Source organism: Tachypleus tridentatus, chromosome 13 (genome assembly GCF_004210375.1).
Source record: "Tachypleus tridentatus isolate NWPU-2018 chromosome 13, ASM421037v1, whole genome shotgun sequence".
Classification (NCBI taxonomy): domain Eukaryota; kingdom Metazoa; phylum Arthropoda; class Merostomata; order Xiphosura; family Limulidae; genus Tachypleus; species Tachypleus tridentatus.
This window is the reverse complement of record NC_134837.1, coordinates 161,849,753-161,868,817: the sequence shown is the minus strand read 5'-3', so window position 1 is coordinate 161,868,817 and position 19,065 is coordinate 161,849,753. Positions and strand designations below refer to the sequence as shown.

Below are 19,065 nucleotides of genomic sequence, written 5' to 3'. Positions count from 1 at the left end.
ACAGTTTGAGAGTGACATTATTTTCTTTTTGCGGTGAAACTTCCTTTCTTCCTCGTATTGATCATACATTTCAACCAGAAATAATTCTTGTTAATACATCTTCAAATAATCTATAACCTAGTTTTCATGAAACTACAAGAGTAATGTATTGTCAATGAATTTATACTAAAAGGAAACTTTGTCTCAAACAAACTGAAATATTCAGATCATGTTGAAAAATGTTTCAAAACTTACATAATTTTACATCACCATCTATTTGAATATTGATGCATTGTCGTATTATAAATTAATATTTGCTAAAAGGAAATATTCTTATAAACATTTGGAACTACACATGTGTACAAAGGCATGTGTCTCAAAACTTACTTAATTTAACATTACCACCCATTTCAAGTAAAAAAAAATAAAAACACTGAAAATCTGGAATTCATTATATTGATGAAAACATGGAGGAGTTTGTATTATTTAATGTTTAGAAATCATTAAAAATGTAGAGGCTTTTTCAAAAATAATGTGTTCATAATCTGTAGTTCTGGAGTTGAGAACTTTAAATATTCCTAAAGGTATGAGGTGTGTGGTTGTTCTAAACGTGGAGTTAAATACAACTGTGAATTAGGTTGATTATTAGCTTATATCTGCTTCTTGCTGATATTTTCATGTGCTCATGTGCCACTTATCTATATATATGGATTGCCTGCTACATACCATCAGTTGGAGAAAATATGCCATCATCATAAAACAAAAAGTTACAGAATAATGCATCATATTTTGTTTTTACTACATTGTTCTTTTTGTTATTGTTGAAATTTAACATTACTTATGTGTATGAACACTGTAGTTTTATTTTGTATGAAAACAGTTTTAATTATATCTTATCGAAGCCTAAATCAACTGAAAGAGTGTTCATTGCCATAATATATAATTTAGTATTACAAATGAATCATTGAAATGTTTGGTGTGCATGTTTTTATTTCTACATTAAATGTGTAATTCAACTTTTATACAAACTTCAATAGTAGTTAATAATAATTTGGTGACCTTTTAGTTAAAAACACCAGATTTTATAAGTTAGGTAAATAAAGTTTGTTTTTTATGATATAATGAAATGGGCCTTAACTAAGATAAATGTTCAATTTGTGAAAGAAAGTTGTTGCTTAGTCATTATGTACATAGTTACACAAACGGCTATCTGTGCTTTGCTCACTCTGTCTATCAAAATCCAGTTTCTAGCAGCATAAGTCCACTGAACATATCACTATCGGGTACGAATGAAAGCAAGCATTTTTTACTTGTTTTGGGGCTGTAACAGGGTGCATATTGGTGTTATGAATTCGTGTTCAAACGTTAATTTACTTTAGCTTAATGAATGTGGGATATGATTTGATAATGAGACAGTGCTTTTGTTTTTATTATAATCTTTGAAAAGATCTATGTCCATAAGTTAAAATTTAAATTATTATTATAAGATAGTAATACAAATGTGTTTTATAAGAAGACAAAAATTGTTAACAAATTGAAATATTTAATAATGATCAGTTGGTCTTTATCACTAGGCTTACGATTAACTGTATTGATTTTAAACACATATAGTATGGGTCGAAAAATGACTTTTATTAATGCAAACCCTCACAGTATGTATCTCAAGATTAAAAGTATTGTTACTGGTGCTTAAACAGAATAAATTCTGACAATTCTCAAATTATGTTTCGTCCTGTTAGTTTATCATTGAACTGTTTCCATGGAGAGTGTAATATAATCTTGACAAAGAATTCAGAAATAACTTTTAGCAGAAATATGAATGGTTGTTGATAACAACAGTATCAAACATGCAGTCATTAAGTGTTAGAAACAGATTCACATTTGAAAGATTGGAGAGTACACCAGATGAAATCAGAGACAAAATACAATTTGGTTATGAAAGGTTATCACATGCAGACTTTAATAAATGATGAACATGTTCTTCAGTTTCCTTACAAATTTTTACAACACTTGAAGATACCTTTTTCAAGCCTTTCTGTCCTTTATAAGTACAAAATATTTTCTTTTATTATTAAACAATGCATACACACAACACAAGCTTTCTAGTTTTTTTGCTGACCATACAAACTTTATACTCTGCAATATAGAACACTGATATCTCCTTGTAGAAATACAGTTTATTAAATTTGGTACTTCAGCATAATCATGCCCATTTATGACTGACTTTTAATAAAGTAGGTCATATTTTTTGATGATTGGAATATCTGAAGATGCAGTGACAGTGGGAGCATCAGCTTCAACATCAACATCAAGTAACACAGTAAAATTGTTTGTGTTGTTGAGGGTATAATTGTCCAAGTCTGCTACTATACTGTGATGCAAAAGTAGTCTTTTGTCCATCCATATATCTTATGTATCCAGTGTATCTATGTGCTGCCCCTCATTCTCGCTGCATAATATTGTGCGACGTCATGTTCTGTGAGGCATTTTCCTCAACATGGGCTTACATCGGCCATATTTCTCTGAAAAAAAAGAAACAAATTTATTACACATGCGCAATTGAATATAACATAATAACATATGAATGGGTAGGGACTTACGGGCCACCCTGTATCTAGCCATGAACTGTTGTTGATTAGTGGGGTTGTTGTTGAAGCCAACTTTGACACTGAGCACAGATAGCCCTCGAGTAGCTTTGCACGAAATTAAAAAAACAACAAAGAAACAGTTGAATCATTAACAAAATTCTACCTGGATTGTCGTATTTTATGTAAAGACCATATCTGTAGTTATTCTTTTGAAGAGTTTATTCTTTCTATCTTGAATTATTCTGTTTTTAACAGCATAACTTTCACTTACTTTGTTCAGAGTTTCCATACAGTTCATACAAAAACATGAAAATTTGTCTCAAACTATCATATGAAGTGGTTTTCATACGTAAAGCACAGTAGTATCGTGGAAGTAGTTGGGCTACCCGTACCTAAGTTTATGACTATTAAATGATAGTCAACAACAGTGCAAACTATCAACCCATGACTGTGCTCTGGTGTGGGACATTTCCACACATTTAAAGGAGAGTAGTCAGTCACTTACCACTTGTGTTTTACTCACTTTTCCATAATAATTTATAAAAGTGTACATAAATAAAATTAAAGGTTTTGCTTGTTTCTTTGCTTGTTAGTATTTTACTGAAATCACAAACATGGCTCTAATTTATTTCAGGAAACTTCATTAAGGCTCATTTCTTACCAAAAGAGTGTACTTACTGAACATTGCTGGACACAATCGTCGTTCAAAAGTTATTTTCCCAGCGGCTAAGAGGAAATTGTGGGAGCTTATAACTTTCAAAATCGGTTTTGATATTCGTGGTAGGCAGTACACAGATGGGCTATTGTGTTGTTTCGTACTTACCAACAAACAAAACAATGAAGAGTTTTGTTACCTTTTCATAATTTTTTATTGATGCTAATTTATAATTTAAAAATATGTAAATATAGACTTTTTTCAAAATCTAACCACTATGGGGTGCAGAAGTTTTCCGTCGTCCATAGTATTCTGATTGACGTCGAAAGTTAAGGATGTTCAGAAGGAGATTTACAGCTTTAGGTTGTCATAAACCAAATAACTTTAGTGTAAATGGTAAGTTTAAATGTTTTACTTTATTGTTGCCAAACTTTCTTGGTCGTTTAGGATTTTTGCTTGCAAGAGACAAAACTCTAATTTGCCGAGTGATGTAGCCAACTCAACAACTTAATTCAGGATCAGGTTACTCTTAGAAAGATAAATTATATTTTTGCTATACCTTGTTGGTCCTAGTCTAGTATGTTGCAGAAATAAATACAACGTCGACCATTAACGCATAAACATCAGTGTAAAGATATGTGTGTAATCAAATGGACAGATGAACCGAAATAGAATCAAACCGGGACCATCGAAACAAAAACAAAGGGAGGTATTAGAATACAACGTTTTAGAAGTAGTTTTCCCAATACCATATTCTTCTATGTTGTATGGTCATACTCTCACTCTTAGTACCATAGTGAAGCATGTGATACTAACAATAAAGGTTAGTACATTATCGACAAAAGTTTTATTGTTGCATTAGAAACGCATTAAATCTTCTGGAATTAGACTGCAGTCTGAAGCATTGGACATAATATATAACGTTTTGGAACACTATGGGATCTATTGGTCCATCCTCTAATTTAAACTATAAATATTAATAATTTTTTTGAAAATCTTACAGCCAGTACTTATCATTCATATACTTATCAAGCTTTCTGTTAAACTAGTTTAAATTTTCTACTCCACAACATCCAAAGATCACTCACTCCAAAGGCCAACTGTCTTGTTAGAAAAATAAAGTTATCTTAGCTGAAAGTGACTTCTACTCTGCCAGTGTTTATACTCGAGTCCCTTAGCCCTACTATTCTCACTGTTAAGTATGGATAATGATGATGCATCAACATTATCAGTTCCCTTTACAATCTTCAACACCTCAATCATATCACACCCCTCCTCCAATTCTTCTTTTTCCAAGAGAAAGCAGTACAAGAGTTTTCAGCCACTCCTCATATGACAACTCCTCCATCCCGGACACCATTCTTGTAACCTAACTTTGAACCCTTTCAAACAATTCAAAGCCCTTCCTAAGGTAAGGATACCAAGACTGAACACAGTACTCCAAATATGACACAACAAATGAACCATACAATGAAATTGTAACTGCTTTAGACTCGTATTGAAAATCTCTCTATATATGACCTGAAATTTATTTGTCCCATCACCAGCAATAACACAATGCTTGGATAGCTTCTGAGACTGATCAGCTATTACTTCAAGATCCCTATTTTTTATGATACTGTTTCGATTATTCCCATCCAAATTATTATTCAGATTATGATAACCCAGTAGCATTATTTTGCATTTATTATAATTAAATCCCATCTGCCATTTATTTATCCAATTCACTGAATGATATAAATCTTTCTTTAAATCAGCAGCATTCTCTTTACAGGTAGTAACACCCTATGTCTAAATGTAATCTGCACATTTAAGTAATTTATTGACCATTCTTTCATCTATGATATGGTTGCGAATCAAAAAGAGCAAAGGTTCTAAGACTTGAACCCTGAGGTACCTCATTTGTGACATTAATCTGCTTTGGTTGTTCTGCATTTGTGACAATCCTTTCTTTCAGATCTACTCTTGCTCTCATTAACATAAATAGTAACCTTTTGAAAGAACGTCAAAAGATTTCATAAGGCAAGGTTTTCCATCAGTGAAACCATGTTAGTTATCTAATAAAATTCTAAACTTGGTTTAATAACTTTTCAAAGTTTTTTTTGTTATCAGACTCTTCAAAATATGTTCCACAACTGATGTAAGACTAATGGGTCTATAAGTATTGAGACAATTTTCATCAGCCCTGTTGAAAAGAGGAGTTACATTAGCTAATTTTCAATTTATTATGTTTCTCGTTAATTTTATTTCCAATACTGTTTGTGAGCCAACATTGTTTTTATTTGCTATTCTTTCTGTAAGAAAAATGTTTCCCTTGAATATTGAAAATTTTTTCTTTAAAGATTTTCCACATTTGCTTTGTGTCTCAGCAAAACACAGCTGCCCAATTCACAATAGATAATTCTTATTGCTTCCCTTCAAAATTTGATTTTTAAAATTTAGAATCAAAATATTGTTATTTATGATTTCAATATGCAGGAAAAACATCAAACTTAATACAGTAGTGATCACTTGTACCTATGTATTCCCCAATTTCCTACCAAAATTTTTGAAGTTACAACAAATCTCAAATAGCAGTTTGTAGTAAGACTTAGGGAAGTGAAATTTAAAAAAAAATATCAATGCATATATATAAATACAGGGAGCAGTGTGTGTATTTACAAATGTATAAAGACAGGGAGCAGTGTGTGTGTTTACAAATGTATAAATACAGGGAGCAGTGTGTGTGTTTGCAAATGTATAAATACAGGAAGCAGTGTGTGTGTTTACATGTATATAAATACAGGAAGTGGTGTGTGTGTTTACGTATATATAAATACAGGTAGCGGTGTGTGTGTTTACATGTATATAAATACAGGAAGTGGTGTGTGTGTTTACGTATATACAAATGCAGGTAGCGGTGTGTGTGTTTACAAATATATAAATACAGGAAGCAGTGTGTTTGTTTACATATACATGAATGCAGAGAGTGGTGTATGTGTTTACATGCGTATATATTAATACAGGGAGCGGTGTGTGTGTGTGTGTTTACATATATGCATACACAACTCCTATTGTTACAGATGTTAGTAAGCTTTGTTATACACATTTATTCGTTATATTGTCAAATAGCATTTGATTTTGTGTTTTTGTTTACCGATTTATTATTTAGGAAGCGATAAATGAAAAAGTTCATTGCCTGAAATATTGTAGCAACAAAAATACAGATATTAAAGTATATACATGTCTGAAGTTAACTTTTTGGTAGTTCTATCTTCACCATTTCCTTTTATCTCCTTTAACAACCACCACACATAATTTTCTACAGTTTTAAACCAACTATAATATTAGTACAATAAGGAAACATAAATCATAAGTTATACATTGTGAGACACATTACAACAGATTGGAGAAATAGAACATTACAAACAGTTTTATAATTTAACAAATATTCTAATGTCAAATAATTGTATATATTAACTTTGGTGAATCCATGAAAGTGAAACGTTGATTGAAATAAAAGTATATTCCTTGTTATTTATCTGAAGTGTAAAGGTCAATTTTTATGAACTTCTATCAAAACAATTGTCTTCCTCACCACAGCAATTAACTACCTCATATTGTCAAAATGTCACGTAGTTTTTGCCAAGTGTAAAGCTTTAGAAACTAGAATAGTTAACTCTAATCATCATTAATTGCAACAACAAATTAAATGTAGTGCAAAGTGATATTTGATGAAAATGTTTTAATTTTTCAAAAGGGTTTCTCTTCAATTCCCCACCCTGTCTTTGTCACTCAACAAACTATTGGAGGCCATAGCCATCCGTGTTTCCTTGTGTCATACCATCACTGTTTGTTCTCTCTACTTGTTTCCTGGAGAGACATATGATCAGTCAGACCTTGATGCTCTCCTTGAACAGTTGCTGTTTCCCTTTCTAATCCTGGAGGACTTTAATGGACATCATCCACTCCAGGGAAGTACTGTTATTGATAGGAGGGGTTGCTCTGTAGAGTATATGCTCTCTGATCACAATCTTTCTGTTTTCAATACTAGTTCTTCCACTTATTTTCACGTACCTTGTCATTCCTTTACTGCAATTGATCTCTCGGATTGCTCCTCTTCATTATTCTCCCATTTTTCATGGATGGTTGACAATAATCCACTAGGCAGTGTCATTTTCCTACACTTTTCAGAGAGACTGGCCATGGTCGATGCCACCCTTCCCGTGTGCCCCAGTGGAAGCTGGATCAGGCAGACTGATCCACTTTCACTGCTCTCACAGAACTTGATCCTGCCATTGTCAGTCAGCCATCAATAGACGACTGTGTGGCAGTGGTAACTGACTGTATTATACAAGTAGCTGCTCAGTGTATTCCTAAAACCTTGACATGTTTTTCACGATATCGTCATCATTGGTGGAATCCTGCCTACCACATGGCACGGAAGGCTCAAAAATGGGCCTGGGATGCTTTCCGTAGATATCCCACACTTTCCAACTGCATCGCTTTCCAACGGTCCTGTGCACATGCTAGGTGGGTGAGACGTCAAAGCTAGAAGGAATCTTGGATTAAGTTCACAACCAGCAAATCTTCTACAACCAGTTCCAAGGTCATATGGGACAGGGTTCGAAAGGTCAGTGGGCACTACAATTCTGTCCCCCTCTCCATATTACTCTCTGATGGCCAAGAGGTAGCTGATGACTGGAGCATTGCTGATACTCTAGGTGAAAGCTTTTGCCAGGTATCTAGCACTTCTGCTTGTTCCTCCACCTTCTTGGCCATCAAGACTCGAGCAGAGCATTCACCTCTTTCCTTTCGAACTGACTGTCTCTTTGACTATAATCGTCTCTTTACACTGGTAGAACTGAAAATGGCCCTTCATCAGTCTGGCAGTATATCTGTTGAACCTGATGATGTACACTATAACATGCTGCACTATCTCTCTCCTGCTTCTCTTGATATTCTTCTAATTGTTTTCAACCATATCTGCCAGGAGAATGTTTTTTCTAATGCCTGGTGACAGGCTATTATCTTACCTTTCTCTGAGCCCGGGAAAAATGCGAGACCTCCATATATATGGGTTATGTAGCCATTTACCCATGTTTATTAAAAAATTTTTTAATGGAAGGAGATTCCAAGTTCGTGTGGGTTCGAAAACTTTCCCGTTCTTTTCTACAGAAACTTGGGGTCCCTCAGGGCTGTGTTTTGAGTGTCACACTTTTCAGTATAAAGATTAATGCCATCACCGAACAACTCCCTCTCACTGTTGCAAATGGGCTCTATGTCGACGACTTTCACATCTCGTGTCAGTCGTTGAGCATGAGATATATTGAGCAGCAACTACAAACTGCCCTCATTCATTTACTAAAGTCTACCATCACAAACGGCTTTAATGTCACTCTCTCTAAAACCGTTTGCATGCACTTTTGCCACCAAAGGGATATTCACCCTGATCCTGAACTCCGTATTGGTGAAGTTTCGCTGCCAGTGGTACCTGAGACCAAGTTTTTGAGGCTTATCTATTACTGTAAGCTGACCTTTATACCACACTTAAATCAGCTACGGGTCAAACGCACAAGAGCACTGAACATCCTCCATGTCCTCTCTACCACCAGTTGGGGAGCAGATCGATGTTCAATGTTAAAGATATATCGTGCTCTTATTCAATCAAAACTCGACTATGGATCAATGGTCTATGGCTCTGCCAGACCCTTGGCCTTAAAAATGCTGGACTCCATTCATCATCAAGGACTTCGACTATGCATTGGGGCTTTCCTCACCTCCCCAGTTCAAAGCTTATACTTAGAATGTCATGAACCTTCTCTGCATCTTTGCCGTTTGCAACTGATTTTACTATATTCTTCAAAACTTTGTTTCTCACCAAAGCATCCCACCTGGGGATGTGTTTTCCTTCCTCAGTGGGCCATACTTTTTCCGAACAGACAATCTGCCATTGCTCCTTTTGGCCTTCGCATCCAGGCACAATTGGATGAATTGGGTCTGTCCTTGGATAACATTGCAGAATCCACTGGTCAGCCCATCCCACCATGGCTTATTACAGACCTGAAATTTGATCTTTCTTTAAGTTATCTGAGAAAGGCAGATACTCCAGATTGGAAGTACCGTTTTTTATTTACTGAACATCTTTCGAACAATCTTCCCATTCCAATTTATTCGGATGGTTCCAAATCAGGTAACTCTGTGGGCTCTGCCATGGTTTGTTGCGGTTCGGTGGATGCGTGCAGAATCCCCTCTACAGCTTCTGTGTTCACTGCTGAACTATACGCCATATCTCTTGCCCTGGATCATATTGAAGCTAAGCAGTACTCCAACTGCACTATTTATATTGACTCTATTAGTTCTCTCCTGGCATTGGAATCACTTCACGTTGGCTCACACCCTGTTTTTGCTGATATTCAAAATTGACTGGCCCATTTCTCATCGACTTCTATCCAGTTTTTCTGGATACCAGGCCATGTTGGTATTCGCAGGAATTAGCTTGCAGACACGGCAACTAAATCTATCTGCTCTTGCACTATCTCCACTGTGCCTATTCCGTACATGGACTATGGCCCTGTATTCAAGCCTCGGCTCCGTGCCAGCTGGCAGTCAACTTGGAGTGAGCAACATGACAACAAGCTTTTCCAAATAAAACCCGATATTGGACTTTGGCTGTCTAGCTTCCGTAAGGTTCAGAAGGAAGAAGTTGTTCTAACTAGACTATGCATTGGTCACAGTTTATTAACTCATTGTTTTCTTTTATCTAAAACTATTTCACCAGTGTGTAGTTTGTGTAACACTCAAATCACTATAATACACCACATTTTACTTTCTTGCCATCTTTACGACTCTCAACGACGGCACTATTTTAAACATGTTCTGTCCCAATGTTTGTCTGTAACATTAGACAGTGTTATTGGTGACGGTGACTCTGTCCACCTTGATAAAGTTTTTAGTTTTTTAATGGCCATTAATCTTTATAATGTCATTTAAGTGCTTGATATTTATTCATTACACCTTTTTAATTGTGGCTCCCTTTTAAGAGTCGCAATCTCTCTAGTTCAATTTGAAATTGGAAAATGGCCATAACGTTAAATAACTCGACACCAGGACTGGAAAGGCCAACTTCAGGTGACTAATGCTGCTGTTTGAACTACCCATTAGTTGTCCTGGCGAGTTGTTATTACAATTTTGCTGCTTGTGTTTTAACACTTTTTTTACTTTACTTTTTGATACTGGCCATAATGACATATAACCTGGACCAGGACTGGAAAGGCCAACTTTTGGTGACTGATGGTGGCTCTTGTACTTACTTGTTAGTCTTCCTGGCTGGTGATGATCATTACCATTATGCCAAAGAAAGTCCTTTACAACTTTGTAGACTGGATGTCAACATTGGTTTTATGCCATTTATGTTTTTAATTGCTGTTTTGTTTTTACCTTCATTTCCTTTTACAAATATTTCTACATTTACTTTACTTTTACCTTTTTACCAGACATTTGGCTAATTATTATTACGATTTTACGACATGTCTTTTAAAACTTTTATTACTTTACCTTTTGATAACGGCTGTTATGACACATAACCCAGAATCAGGACTAGAAAGGCCAACTTCAGGTGAATGACAGTGGTTCTTGTACTTACCTGTTAGCCTTCCTGGCAGGTTATGATCATTACTATTATGCTAAAGAAAGTCCTTTACAACTTCTCTTATTCTGCTTTCTCTCTTAACATTGTAGACTAGGTGTCAACATTGGTTTTATGCTGTTTATGTTTTTCAATGCTGTTTTGTTTTACCTTCATTTCCTTTTTTTGTATTTTACTACAATTAATTTATTTTTACCTTTTTACCAGATGTTTGGCACAAACAGCCCAGCTGCTTTGTGCCATAAAACACTAAATCAACCAACCAACCTCTTCAATTTTTTTTATTAAGAACAGTATGTACTTGTTAGTAGTTATTTAGGTTGTTGCTGCACTTTGTTATAACATTTATGATATAAGCCAGATTATTTTTATTCATTCTCAGTGGATGGGAAACACATTACCACTTAAGGTTATATCTACTTTTTATATGTGGCATGGCAGTAATGCGAACTGTAATGTATTTCAGACTAACCAAATCATGCTACTTCAAACATCAGCTCCTTATATTTGTGCAGACAGCTATAATATCACTTTAAACATGATGTGGAATTAGTAATTAATGAAGCAATCTCTTGTGTTAATTTTCACAGATACTGGATATTTACATTGATTCAATTTGGTTGTTTGTTCTACATACTTTTGCAAAGTGTATCTATATTATTGATATGTGTATGAGACATGATTTATTCATCATTTTATGAAAATTACAGATCTGATTACTTAACATTACTTTCAATCTGCTTTCTGTTGTCAGATATTCTGATTATAAAAGATGCAACCAAGGTTGCCCTGAAGGAGAGACATATTTACGTAACTTAAGCAACCTTATCTTCTACCATGCAGTATTTATAGTATCGATAGTTCTTGTGTTATGTCAGTTACTCTTTCAGGAATTATTAGCGATATGTAGTATTTGTATTGAGAATACCTTAGTCAATTAAACAATAGAGCATAAAAAAGAAAAACACTTTCATTTGAACCCACTTACATTGATTTTCTGTAGAATTATTTGTTGATGATTGGAGCACTAACCAAATGTTAGAGTTATTTGTGTAGACGTTTTTAATTTTTATAGTTATTAAATGGATTTATGTTATACCAACAACAAAGAATAATACAAGAGATGTTATTTATAATAAAAACATGAGAAAGTGATCCTTTGTCCAAGTAAGATTTAACTTTGTTCATAAATGTAATAGTGCAATGTTGAATGTTATATGCAGCAATCGTAACAAGTAATCTTTGTTGACAAACACAAGTTTGTGTGGTGTACTAATTGTTGTTTTATAAAACTTCATCATAGAGAAAGAAAATGATGTGAGGAAATTATGAAATAGTTAAGTATTGTTTCAATGGGGGGATCCCTATGAAAAATATACCATGATAAAACAAATTGATAAAGGGTAAGTTTAAAAGTAACATGTACCTCAAGAGCTTTTTTCAAAAGAATGATAACATCATTTAAAGGTAAATTTGTACTCAGTAGTAACATAGTAGAGATAAAAAGTTCATTTGGAACATAGCACTAATTACTTAATAGGTATTATTTTACTTTATCTGTATCACTTCATTCATTAGTTACTTGATGTTTGTATGTTGGTATTTTGTTTAATTGTTTTTAACTTTCATTAGTTGTTTTTTGTTTAATTTCAGTTGAGTGAGTATGTGATATTAAGCAAATTATTTTGTAAATTTTGCATCACAATTTCTTTCTTTTTCAAATACCTTTATATAAAGGGAAACTAAGTTATGGGTCATTGTTCTGCTGAATTTCCAAACAAGTGTTAATGAAATTTCATATACTAGCTACTGAAATAAGAAACAAAATGGTTTGACAATTTCTGCATATTACTTCCAGCTTTGTCAATATTGTGCTTCTTCCTTGTGAAAAAGAGAGAAAAAAAAGTTATAAATTGCAAATGTGTACATATTTTATTCATTGCAATGACTTACTTCCGTAAGTTACATTATATCCTTTCGCAAGATTAACTATTCTCATTTAATGCTGCCACCTATATGCAAAACATGTTTTATGCATATCACAAGCCTCGCACCACCCATCCATGGGAAATACTTGATTTTAACGAGTTTCTCTTACAAATTACCACATGAAATCCTTCCACCAATGAAAATGACACACATTTTGTAACATTACACATATGATTAATATTCAGTTCTACTGAACTATCATTTCTTTTTCAGCAGGGTTTTATTAAGTTTGAAATTTTTCTTTAGCATGGTTCCTAATTATAATTTAAATAGTTATACTTCTGAAGTGGTCTTTTGTATTAATCATTTTGGATTAAGCAGTTTGTCTTTAAATTCTCTATCCAATCTTTATTGTTTTAATGCATTTTATTTTCTCACATGTTTGTATTCATCTATCAAACAATTTGTTCTATATATTATTTCCTACAAATTTCAAGGTTAATTTTTCAACTTTAGGTATCATACCTCTCACAAAACAGTTTTTCATTGGTGACACGATGGATCAATTGTGATTGGGTTTATCTGTGATTATTTGCTAAGATATTGCTTACAATATAGGTCAAGCATGTACTCCTGAACTTTCCTTAATTCCCCGAGAACATGTTAAATCTGTTTAGTTTAACTAAGATTTTGATAGCCTTTCACTTAATTCAGATTGTGCTGTGTTTCATGTGTTCCATCTGTAGAATCAGCTCGGCCTTAAAAACTTGTTTAGACATAATTTTTCAGGTTTATGATGTGTCATCCATTTACTTGATTTCATAGAACCTTGTCTTTCTTTGTTGCATGATAGTTCTTATTTAGTCTTCCCATCTTTTCTGGATATTAGATATTTTGTGGAGCATCTTACTTCCCAACTGGTTGAGAGTCGCAGTATCTCTTTTTCTCTCACGGACTGCCAATCAACTTGCTTTGATATATCATCAAAACTTGTTCTAAGCAGCCGTAGTTTATTTTGTCAATTTAGGAGCACACTATGACTTTCTGCAATGTTTTACCCATACCCAGTTTCCACACATACATTTACTTCAATGGATTAATTCACTCATGAATGATTTGCTGAAAAGATTCTAAAATTGTCATGTTACTAGTACATTTCGATTGTAACACCAGAATAACTTCCAAAAAAGGTATTAATGTTATTTTAAAAAGTGGTGCTTACATGTGTCAGTTTCACTTACTGTTTATTTTGTATTGAAACTTTATGGTAGTCTTCATATATTGAGAGAAATTTAGTGATGTATGATATTGTGTTTCCTGTATTATAAGATATGCATACAGTTTTATTATTGTACAAATATTTTAAACAGGTGATTTTCCATTGTTCATTTGTTTTTTAAAGCATCATAATTTTATCACTAGAATCTGGTAATGTCTTTACATTTGAGTACATTACAGATTCTGATGATATTTCTTTAATTGTTTTAGTGGTTCAGCAGGTGTATATAAAGCAATAGATAGAGAAACTGGGTTGGAAGTTGCTGTTACGAAGGTTTATCTAACCTAGCAATCTGATAAAGAAGGTTTAATTACTAAACTATTAATATTGTGTGATGTGAAACATCTGAACCTTGTGAACTGTGTGGATAGTTACCTTGTAAGAAATGAACTCTGGGTAAGTGTTCTTAGTGTTACATATTAATTAATTCTCCTGAAATTTTAATTTTACATTCTGTACAGTGTACGTTAAGGTAATACCTATTAAACTTAGTAGATCAATTTTGAGTAACACTATTGGTTTAAGAATACTTTTACATATAACTCTCACAGGTTTGCTTTTATAAAATTTTGGTTATAAATAATGCATGATAATTTTTATGTGAGAGACTGTGGGTTACAGCCACAATTGCTTTTGATACACTGATTTTCATTTCATTCTATATATCATATTACCCTAAGTTTTCAAGCCATAAAAAAAACAACATTCAAATTGAACTAAATATGCTGCATATTTTAAAAAAAGGATTCTAGGATACAAGCTACAATGTGGGATTAAAAAATGTATCCTTGGTTTTGGAGGTGACTGATGAAGTAGGAACCATAATGCAGTGGGGATACACTGTTTTTTAACTTTAACCTCCAATTTGCTAGTCTTACATAAGATTAGAAATCAGGAGAGTGAGATGTGGGTGCTCGAGCCCACAAGTCCCACAAGATCTTAAATTTATTTGAAGAAAGTGTCTACTCTCAACTGTTTCATTTTTTAATGGGTTTTCTCATGCAGTTGAAAGAGAACATCATTTGCGATTCTATTACAAATTTTAGATCAATTTCATCAGTTTCTGTTAAAACATTCTTGAGAAATTTCGTAAAACTTTTCAGGTTCACAGAATCATCTGCATCAATCTTCTCAATCAAAGTTTGGATTTTACTAGAATCATCATAATAAATAACTTCTCCACAATCTCTGCCATTATCAAGAATAAATCCACAGTTTCGAAAGCACTTTATTACACATTCATCTTCTATGTACTTGATTGAATGACATGAAAATGCAATTGCTTCTAACACGTCAATTTTCATGGTCATTTCAGATGCTCCCTTACAGACGTCCATGTTTGCAATAATATGCTGAAGGATCAATATTCTGTATTTTAATTTTATAATCTGTATAATTCCATAATCTAGTGGCTGTAGAACTGATGTTGTACATGGAGATAGAAAGATTAAGCAAACATTTGAAAGTTAAACTTTTGGGTGACAAATTGTATTATCTAGGAAATGTAGAATATTCCTATTTTCTTGTTCCATTCTCTTGCTTAATTTGTTTAAAATTTTCTGAAATATAGCACTTGTCATCCACGCTTTATTATTTGCTTCCCATTTCACAGGAAATAACTAAATAGCCTTTCACTTAATTCAGATTGTGCTGTGTTTCATGTGTTCCATCTGTAGATACAAATCTAATAGATTTGTTCTCAGACGACTCAACGAAAGGTCACAGTTGGGGATAGTAATTAGCCATGGTGGAAGAGGCCAAACTGTTGATACTGCTATGCTATTCAAAAATATATCCAATTTTTCTGATTGTGCCTGAATACGAAGGCTAAAAGGAACAATAGCAGATTTTCTATGATAGAAAAGTGTGGCCCACTGAGGATGGAAAACACAACCCCAAGTACAATGATGTGGCAAAGAGTGAAGTTTGGAAGCACACATAAGAGATGGTTGCAAACAGTGAATATACAGAGGGGATTCATGGGTAAACTATGGTGTACCCCATAGCTCCAGTTTTGCAATCATTGCATTAACTTTGTCTTGCATGTAGATTACTGATATATCAGCTTGCCGTAGAATGATATATTTAGGTTGTTGAAATAAGCATATATCTATTGTTTAGCTTACCTTGCTTCCCATGATCACTTCTTTGGCAACAGGTTTGATTAGCATCTCTCCTATTACTCCAATAGCTTTGGCATTTACAGTCACATATGATACTATAAAAGAGGTTTCCACAGATTTCACACTATCATCTCCTGCCACACTGTGCTTTACTTTCTGGGTGACTGGAATGTCCTTTCTCTTTTCTTTGAAAAATTCAATAGCTTACACATGGTATTCCTCATGCTTTGTTTCAAAATGATGTTTGAGGTCTCCATACGTATGACACATAATGGAATAGGCCTTCTTTCATTGCTTGTCCATCAAAATCCAATTTACAAATAATTTTCATCATATTTGCATGATATTTGTGGTTTCTTTGCAGCTGGTACTTTTACAACACTATCAAACAGTTTTGGTGATTCATTAAATTGGTTCTCATAGCTATCACCACTTTATCTCATTTCCTTCACAATCTTTACCATTACACTTTAGAAATCCTGTTCTTAACCAGTAATCTATGATGGCTCAGACACACCATCATTAAATGAAAATCTTCATCCACATACCACCTAAAATTTTCTTGTGTGATACCACAGGTACAGGTATCACACTTTTGTAAACACTGTTCTAGATAATAATAATAATCTAACTCTTAAAATAAAAGAGCACTGAAGAAGTATAGCTACTTTATTTTTTACCTCGTGAAGAATTATTGGAAGAACTTTGGTGTGGGTATTTGTATTAGATACATGATTACTGGCAGAATCTTAAGTAAGGAAAAAAATATTCTGTCTTATTATTTATATATGACTTTATTAAAGAATAATATACAAGTGAAATTTTAATCTTTATTTGTCTAGGTGATAATGGAATATTATTTGGTACTTGGCTCTTTGAATAATGTTCTCATGTGAACCTGTCTGTCTGAAAATGAAATATCAACAGTTGGTAAAGAAGCATGATATATTGATTGTTTTGGATAGAGGGTTTTTTTTTTTTTTACAGAAGATGTCTGATTATAGTAATTTTTCAAAATCTGTTCAATAACTATTGTAGTTCCTTTTTAAAACTCTCTAAACATGGTAACAAAATTTGACACTTCTAAAACTTTAATATCTTGAGTGATAAAAATATTTCAAATAACATTTCAGCCAGTAATAGTGAATTTCCGTGTAAAATTGATGTGGTTATCATAGTGTAAACTGTGTGGCTCTTTCTTCACTTCCAGTGCATTATAGGAAAGCACATGTTCAACAAATTTACAAATATTCTTGTTAATTTACTATTGACAAAATTTAACTGTACTGAATATCAGTGAAAACTTATGCCTTTGATGTTTCAATGTATAGCATATTTTTAATCTTCTATCATACAAGTTGTTAATTTGAAAAAGAATAAGAATAAGAAAGGGCTGATAGTTCAAATAAAATAAAACCTTAACAAATAGTTCAGTCTTAAAATAGACTAAAACTTTAGTTTTAGAATTTATAATACTCTAAATGACAAAACTCGTTTAAGTTGTAAAGAATACACATATAAAAATTACTGCAGGTGGTGGCCTAGTCTTTCTGGATAAACTAGAAACATGAAAAATCTACTGTGTATATTATGTGAGCAGTATTATGCTAATAACATTGTTTACCTATAATAACAGAAGAGTTTGTCTCTGCATGTGTATGACCATCATATCTTCAAAGGATAGAGCTTAGAAACCTGAAAATTTGCACCAATAGTAAGTGGACTCTCAGGTTATGCATCTGAGTTTTATTACTTATTCACATGTATGTGCATCTTTTTAGAAATAAAGCTAGAGAAAAACATATAGGAAAGAATATGTGAAGGCTATATCTTCAGATTTCAGAAACCTAAAATTGTGCACCCATACCAAGTGACCTCTGAAGGTGTGCACCTTGAGTATTATTTGTCCATGCACATATGCATCTGTTCAAGGTGGCAAAGTAGCAGGAAACAACAGATAAAAGAAGTGGTTCCTTGTATTAAAAAGAGAAATCACAGACAGACATGTATGTGTGCATGTACATTTTTTTAAGGAGGGAAAAATATTAAAAGAAACAACATAGAAAAGAGACTTTTCCCCATATAACAATGCAATTTGTTAATGGCATGTTCCAACAAAAGCTTTTATGTCATGTTGCTTCAGTAGAAATGTTCATAGTTATTATTTTTATGATAAAATGGGTTCAAGATATAATAACATAGTTGTTTAGTAAAGGTGGAATATTCTGTTTTTGGGGGCCTGGCATGTCCAGATGGTTATGGTGATCAATTTGTAATATTAAGGTTGTAGGTGTGAATCTTTTTTACATCAAACATACTTGTCCTTTTAGCCATAGAAGTATTTTCATGTGACTGTCAATCCCACTATTCATTGCTCAAAGAGTAGCCAAAGTGGTGGTGATGACTAGCTACCTTACTTTTAGTCTCACACTGCTAAATTAGAGATGACTAGTGCAGATAGCTCTTTTGTAGCTTTGTATAAAATTCAAGAACCAAACCCTTTTTGGGAACCATACCATCTTATTATGAGGTAAGGCCTATACCATCCCACCAGCATTGACAGTCATGTGTTACTCATTCATTTCTTTTGAGAGGGCCCATGTGCCATGATGCATGGCTAGTCCATCTCTGTTATATTGAGAATGTCAACCTAATAATTTGAGCATAGCTGGTAGGTTCATTTATATAACAACATCTAATGTATATAAAAGGCAGAATGATTTGCCAACAATCATTTCCAGCAATGGCTTTTATGTCATGTTGATTAGCAATAGAAGTATAATTTAATATTGCTCTTTATCTATGTACTGAAAATATAAAATGAAACATAAATAACAAAACTTGAAACCATTTGTTGATTTGTTTAAAGTTTGTTTATTAAAATT

At 33.3% G+C, this 19,065-nt stretch overlaps 1 long non-coding RNA gene across 1 annotated transcript; it reads left to right on the top strand.

Moving 5' to 3' along the window:
* Window positions 1-3,209: 3,209 nt before the first annotated feature.
* Window positions 3,210-15,548, top strand: LOC143237154 (uncharacterized). Its single transcript, XR_013019890.1, has 3 exons — window positions 3,210-3,618; window positions 14,267-14,453; window positions 15,373-15,548. It is a non-coding gene; the product is annotated as an uncharacterized LOC143237154 (long non-coding RNA).
* The last annotated feature ends 3,517 nt before the right edge of the window (window positions 15,549-19,065 follow it).